Source organism: Oncorhynchus gorbuscha, linkage group LG14, assembly GCF_021184085.1.
Source record: "Oncorhynchus gorbuscha isolate QuinsamMale2020 ecotype Even-year linkage group LG14, OgorEven_v1.0, whole genome shotgun sequence".
Lineage (NCBI taxonomy): Eukaryota > Metazoa > Chordata > Actinopteri > Salmoniformes > Salmonidae > Oncorhynchus > Oncorhynchus gorbuscha.
This window is the reverse complement of record NC_060186.1, coordinates 5,757,527-5,765,915: the sequence shown is the minus strand read 5'-3', so window position 1 is coordinate 5,765,915 and position 8,389 is coordinate 5,757,527.

Sequence of the window (8,389 nt, the reverse complement as noted above, 5' to 3'; positions counted from 1 at the left end):
GCCCGTACGGGAGTTGTAGCGATGAGACAAGATAGTAGCTACTAACAATTGGATACCACGAAATTGAGGAGAAAAAGGGGTAAAAAAAAATTCAAGGAACGGAACGGCCTAGGAAAGGTGGGTTAACTGCCTGTTCAGGGGCAGAACGAAAGATTGGTACTGTCACACCCTGACCATAGTTTGCTTTGTATGTTTCTATGTTTTGGTTGGTCAGGGTGTGAGCTGAGTGGGCATTCTATGTTACATGTCTAGTTTGTCTATTTCTATGTTTGGCCTGATATGGTTCTCAATCAGAGGCAGGTGTTCGTCATTGTCTCTGATTGGGAACCATATTTAGGTAGCCTGTTTGGTTTTGGGTTTTGTGGGTGATTGTCCTTGTTACGGTCTCTGTGTTACTTTGCACCAGTATTAGGCTGTTTCGGTTTTCGTGGTACGTTTATTGTTTTTGATTCGTGTTTACTTTGTTTCATTAAACATGGATCGCAATAGCCACGCCGCATTTTGATATGACTCTACTTCACATACAGAAAACCGTTACAGGTACCTTGTCATCTTGGGGATTTGATCTTGCAACCTTCTGGTTACTAGTCCAATGCTCTAAACACCAGGCTACACACCTTGTCTCCTTTCGTAAACATCCTGCATGACCGGGGCCTGTCCTAAATCCCCTCCTTCTGTCCTATGATAGAACCATAGAAATATAATAACTACAATGACCTAGAATAGAATTGAGTAATTGTATTTCTATGTGTAGGACAGGTGGAGGGGGTTTGGAATGGGACTTGCTCCTGAGGAGTTCAGGGGTTCATGAAAACAACACTGTGCCTCATTCAGTCAACTCCTTCAGGGAACATAAACAGCCAATGGTTGGGTAGTATTGGATCCTGTGTTTTACCATATATATGATTGAATATTATCTGCTGTTGGCTTGTGTGGATGTATGTATGTGTTATGCAACATAGCTGACTTGAAACATTGTTAAAAGTGTCAGGGCCATGGGCCTTTCTCATGATGGAAAAATACAGAGTAGCATGAAGACAGGAACTGTTCAATGAGTTGGGAGGGGGGCACATTCAGAGCGTGGGGTTGCAGAACAAGCGGTCTTTTGTTAGATAACAGGAGCCAGGTGCGAGACAACGGCATGGAGCATGAGAGCCTGGATGTTCTTCACAGCAACAGTTACATCTATCAACAGAAGCGGCAAGAGGCAGGGACCCACCTGAGCGCCTGCAATAGGCTGAGCAAGTTTAAACCACGCCCAGCCTCTACTGTGATAGGCCAACAGACGGGTTGGAACTGTCTATCACAGTATAAAGAATACTGTTTACATACATCTTGTCAGTTCTCTGTTCTGCCCTGCGTGGTATTACAGTGAGCCCGTATATACGAAAGTTGCATTTGCCATTTATTACTTAGCTAATAAAAAAATACATAGTATAAAATCGGTGACTCATTGTTATATTTATCCTGATACCAGTTTCGAATTTACGCAACTCTAACAGCAGGTCAGGATTTGGGACAGAGTTTTTTCATTCAGCTAGTCATCTCCTTCAGGGGATCTATCCCTGCGTGCCTTTGCAGGAGACACCAGGGGACACCATGTATCCTGGCAGCCTTACAACAGACTCGTAATCACCACAAAGCGGCAGGATAAAAAACAATGGTTGTAAAAACAAATGTATGCAATTAAAGTGGGGCGTTCAATGGCTATTATTCCCCTGGCGCACAGCACTGACTGCTGGATCTGACTGCTGATCAAATATGTTCAGGAAATGAGAGAGCGAGAGAGAGAGAAGGGGGGATAGATAGATAGATAGAGGGAAAGAGACGAGACGAGAGAGACGATGCACAGAGTGAGGGAATGAGAGAGAGAGAGAGAGAGAGAGAGAGAGAGAGAGAGAGAGAGAGAGACAGAGAGAGGTACAGAGAGAGAGAGAGAGAGAGAGAGAGAGAGAGAGAGAGAGAGAGAGAGAGAGAGAGAGAGAGAGAGAGAGAGAGAGAGAGAGAGAGAGGGGTACAGAGAGAGACAGAGAGAGAGAGACAAAGGATAGGAGGTCGAGAGAGAGAGAGAGAGAGAGAGACAAAGGATAGGAGGTCGAGAGAGAGAGAGAGAGAGAGAGAGAGAGAGAGAGAGAGAGAGAGAGAGAGAGAGAGAGAGAGGATAGGAGGTCGAGAGAGAGAGAGAGAGAGAGAGAGAGAGAGAGAGAGAGAGAGAGAGAGAGAGAGAGAGAGAGAGAGAGAGAGAGAGAGAGAGAGAGAGGATAGGAGGTCGAGAGAGAGAGAGAGAGAGAGAGAAAGGATAGGAGGTCAAGAGAGAGAGAGAGAGAGAGAGAGAGAGAGAGAGAGAGAGAGAGAGAGAGAGAGAGAGAGAGAGAGAGAGGGGGGGGTCTTGTTGGAAGTGTGCAGCTCTACGGGGTGGGGATAATACAGAGATTAGCATAGTTTTAATTTAGATAAGACAACAACTTGGTGCCGGTTAAGACCCCTGCACTGTTGCTAGGGCAGTACAAAGGCAGGAACGTGGTCGCTGACATCAAAAACACATGAGAGTGGCATGCTGCTCGCCATCCCAATTAATTAGGGCCAAACAGCTGGGAAATCAGCCTAGACTTGGCAACGCGGCACCTCAGAGGAACACAAACAAAAAGGGTCACTTATTTGGCAACTGATCACACAGATTGGTCGGATTGACTCAAAACAAACAAACCTCATTGGTTGGCCTCCTCATTAAGATACAGATCTTGTCGTTTTTAAAAGGGATGTGGTATTAGTGGGACATGACTGGGCGGTGTGTGTGCGTGTGCGTATCTGTGCGTGCGTGTGCGTGCGTGCGTGTGTGTGCGTGTGCGTATTTGTGCGTGCGTGTGCGTGCGTGCGTGTGTGTGTGTATGTGTGTTTGCATGTGCAGAGAGTCATGGGGGTTTGGGCACATCAAACACATTACCCCTTGCTGGAGGAGTTAGCTCTTTACAGTGCAGAGTGGCTCAGCTGTGTCGGAGTGGGCTCCAGATTCTGTCATTACTCTGTAGGGCCTATGTCAGAGGGTGGGAAAGAGAGCGACTCGTCACACTTTCCTTGGCAGATTTCATTTTAGAAACACACTTTCCCACTAGGAAGAACATGAAGGCTTAACTGATGTGCCCACAATAAGGGATTACTCAACAGAATGTACTGTATATGGATGACATAACTGTTAGGAGATAGAGTCACTGTAAGAGTGCTGAGGAGAGTTATGGTTGGTACCCAGGCCCTGAGACAAGAGGGCAACATTGGTTCATTGGTTGTCATTTTTGTCCCCCAGTCCAGAGCCCAAGCAATCAGATGCTCTTGCGTCATGCACACAGTACAAGACAGTTTAGTGCATCATCATTTCATAGGCTCCATCTGACATCATCACTCCATCTGACATCATTGGTGTGTCCTTCAGGCCTTGTCATAACACTGTCACAACGCCTGAGCACTGGAACTGGAACTACCGCAAACGTCTGCAGGATATGATTGTGGACATAATTTCACAGATCCAATTACACACACACACACACACACACACACACACACACACACACACACACACACACACACACACACACACACACACACACACACACACACACACACACACACACACACACACACACTCCCGGACGATGCAACACTAATACAACATTACGGCGACGGCGCCGGCACATTATGGATATGCAGCAATTCGCGGCAGCTGCCTTCATTACGCAAACCCGATTAAAGACGCCCCAGGTGGGGGGCTAATGATCCCACTGCCTTTGTTATTCACATTGACTGAGGGTCAGCCACTAAGCAGCCAGATAGACAGCCCTGGGGGTATATGTGTGTGTGTGTGTGTGTGTGTGTGTGTGTGTGTGTGTGTGTGTGTGTGTGTGTGTGTGTGTGTGTGTGTGTGTGTGTGTGTGTGTGTGTGTGTGTGTGTGTGTGTGTGTGTGTGTGTGTGTGTGTGTGTGTGTGTGTGTGTGTGTCAGATATCCATTAATAATACCCATTCACAGGCCTCATGTAACCCACACTCCACGGTTCAGTTTGTAAATTAGACACCAGGATGCCCCTTACCATGTCCCCCCTCTGCAGATGGGTTCATTCCGTGATCGTATTAATGTCCATTTGTATGTGTGACAAGCCGACATATGTTAGCGAGCATTCATCTCAAACGATCAAATTGCCCTTGCGGATGCTCTCGGGCCCCGGCCCTGCGCTCGGCGCTCTCCCTCAAGAATCGGCAATGCACATATTTGCATAATTCTGTAATGCAATAAAACAAATGAATAAAGGAGGGCGAATGGGTGGAGGGGGGAGAAAAGCACGTCTCTAACTTGCCCGGAGGACGAAGGGAAGCAGCTGCAGCAATAGAAGAGTTCACAGCTTTTTTCAAATCAAATCAAATCAAATTTACACCTCACATGATGACACATCGCATCATTCAGAAAGCTTGACCCCTCGATATCCCACCATGTCTCAGTGATGGTGATTATCTTGCGGGTCACAATTTCAGTTCTCATAAATGGCAGCGCTTCTAACGGAATAGGCCATCAAAACGAGTGTCGAAGATCTGATTCCACAGCCCAGACTTTAAACCACATAACCATACTGTGTAAATCCTATGGAGCTATAATGTATGTCCCAAACCGCACACTATTCCCCATGTCGTGCACTAAATAGGGAATAGGTTGCCAGTTGGGATGTAGACCTAGTGTGAATACAGTGGATGTGAGTGTTTTATTCCTGGGCCAGTTGATGAGGGTCGTCAGATCAGTTCTGCTTCCAACACCACCAATCCCTGCCACACTGCACTGTTGAATTCAGCCACGATCCATCTATCCTAATGTTGATGCCCACACACACACACACACACACACACACACACACACACACACACACACACACACACACACACACACACACACACACACACACACACACACACACACACACACACACACACACACACACAGACACAGACACACACAGAAAACACAATCTGCTGTGACACACCACACACACACTTACACACACCTCAGTTGGGTCAATCCTCCCCGGGCACTGGACTCACAGACAATCAGATGGCTTGTGAATCACCCTGCCCACCGCCTAATAAATAATGCATCTGGAAATAAGTCGACATTAAAAATGGAATGCTTCACAGAGTTTGGCTCTGTAGAACAAACCGGGGTGACAGAAAATGGGGGATCGATGCACACAGTGGATCTTAATATTTCAGCGTCTGGATTTTCGACTAGGCGTGTTTTTAATTATAAAGTGCTTTTCAGAATACAGCAGGTGCTTATGGGAGATTTATGGTCGGCGGTGATATACGTATGTGTATTACAAGGAGAATAAGAGAGATGTCAGGAGGTACGTCCGTTTCTTTGGCTGAAAGTTATGCTGCCATGAATGCAGATGGTCTGTACAAACTGTCCATTAGTCAGTGTGTGAATACTGACGCAAAGCCAGACTGGTATATGAGAGAGGGGTTATGGTGACATCAATCATGGAGGCGAGGGGGAATTCACATGTATTAGACTCCAGTTATTACAGGCACCTTCCTGAGCACACACGGCATGCATGCTGGCACACACACATACACGTGGACACACACACTCCCTTTCTCACTAACTCACATAGAGCCTCACACACACACACACACACACACACACACACACACACACACACACACACACACACACACACACACACACACACACACACACACACACACACACACACACACACACACACACACACACACACACACACACACGTCATGCATCTGCACCAAAGAAAAATGATTATAATCACTTATGATGTTGAGAAGCAAGCAGGCAAATGAAGACTGCCAACATACATTAGGCAGTTTACATAACCTAAGTCACAGACTCAACCTCCTCTTCCAGGCCACGAAGAAAATGAGCTGTCACCATGTGACATGGACCCAGAAATGTAGACATTCTCCTGACGATGGGCAGTAGGCCCTCCTGCTGGAGACAGTTACAGACAGACAGCACTTTCAGAGACAGAGGCTCTCATTGAGAAACCCTCTGATGGGGATGATGATGGTTGATGGTGATGATGGTGATGATGATGGTAGTGGTGATGGTGATGATGATGATGGGGTTAGTGATGGCAATGATGGTGATGATGATGGTGATGATGATGAGGTTAGTGATGATGATGGTGATGATGATGGTGGTGGTGATGATGATGATCATGGGGTTGGTGATGGTGATAATGGTGATGAAGGTGATGGTGATGATGGTGGTGATGATGGTGATGGTGGTGGTGGTGGTGATGATGATGGGGTTGGTGATGATGATTGTGGTGGGGGTGGTGACGATGATGATGATGGTGGTGATGGGGTTGGTGATGATGGTGGTGGTGGTGGTGGTGGTGGTGGTGATGGTAATGATGATGGGTTTGGTGGTGGTGGTGATGGTGGTGGTGGTGGTGATGGTGATGGTGGTGGTGATGGTGATGGTGGTGATGGTGATGATGATGGGGTTGGTGATGATGATTGTGGTGGGGGTGGTGACGATGATGATGATGGTGGTGGTGATGGGGTTGGTGATGGTGGTGGTGGTGGTGATGGTAATGATGATGGGTTTGGTGGTGGTGGTGATGGTGGTGGTGGTGGTGATGGTGATGATGATGGTGGTGGTGATGGTGATGGTGGTGATGGTGATGATGATGGGGTTGGTGATGGTGATGGTGATGATGATGATGGTGATGGGGTTGGTGATGGTGATGATGGGGTTGGTGATGATGGTGGTGGTGATGATGGTGATGATGGTGGAGATGATGGGGTTGGTGATGGTGGTGGTGATGATGATGATGATGATGGTGATGGGGTTGGTGATGGTGATGATGGGGTTGGTGATGATGGTGGTGGTGATGATGGTGATGATGATGGAGATGATGGGGTTGGTGATGGTGGTGGTGATGATGATGATGATGATGATGGTGATGGTGATGGTGATGATGGGGTTGGTGATGATGGTGGTGGTGATGATGGTGATGATGGTGGAGATGATAAATACTACAACAACAAAGATGAAGTTGCTGGTGGATGCGGACACTCACATGTTGTGAGTTCTCACAGGTTCTGCTGACTGAGGTTCTGCTGACTGGACTGGGCCCTCCCTCGCCTTCAGGGTCTCCAGACCACACCTCCCACGGACCCCGACAACCTGCTCGGCCCAGGGGGAGGAAGTGTGTTTCGTTAAGGAAGGTCCTTGAAGGTGAGAGGTCAAGGGTCGTATAACATTAGCGGGAGAGGTCCTCAAACCTACTGAGTATCTGGCTCCATTCCAAAGTTGAAGGACACCATAACAGAATGTTTAGTCTTACGTTCTGAGATCTCAATTATCAAGGTCATGTCTTGCACTCAAACTAGTTGTACATAATGACTGTTGATAAGTTGAATCTACAATGTCTTCTAGATGTTTCATTTCCATGTAATACAGTTGCTGCTTGAGCATCACTGGATCATATGACATATTCTAGAGGTTGTGGTCTGTCTTTGATAGACACACACAGTACATTGCATAGCATGAACCTTCTGCCTGGATCACAAGTATTTCATATGATATTCAAGAGACATTGAACATTTTACACTGTAATGTAAGCCAGCTATGGACAACAACGATCAAATTGGGAATCGTTACCATTTCATTACAGCAATCTACATGTTGGCTCATATGGATTCATAAAGGAAGTCAGGTGCTTGAGTACGTATCTGTACTGCACTACGCTACATGCTGTACTTGATCTATAATGCAAACACTTTCCATTGACTATCAGAACACCATCTCAGGTGTCGTAGTGAGACAGGGTGGCATGCCAGAACACACCCCTCCCTATCCTTCTCTCCCTCTCCCCATCCCTCCATCGCAGCTTCCTTCTCTCCCTCTCCCCATCCCTCCATCGCAGCTTCCTTCTCTCCCTCTCCCCATCCCTCCATCGCAGCTTCCTTCTCTCCCTCTCTCCCCATCCCTCCATCGCAGCTTCCTTCTCTCCCTCTCTCCCCATCCCTCCATCGCAGCTTCCTTCTCTCCCTCTCCCCATCCCTCCATCGCAGCTTCCTTCTCTCCCTCTCTCCCCATCCCTCCATCGCAGCTTCCTTCTCTCCCTCACTCCCCATCCCTCCATCGCAGCTTCCTTCTCTCCCTCTCCCCATCCCTCCATCGCAGCTTCCTTCTCTCTCTCTCTCCCCATCCCTCCATCTCACAGCTTCCTTCTCTCCCTCTCTCCCCATCCCTCCATCTCACAGCTTCCTTCTCTCCCTCTCTCCCCATCCCTCCATCGCAGCTTCCTTCTCTCCCTCTCCCCATCCCTCCATCGCAGCTGCCTTCTCTCCCTCTCTCCCCAT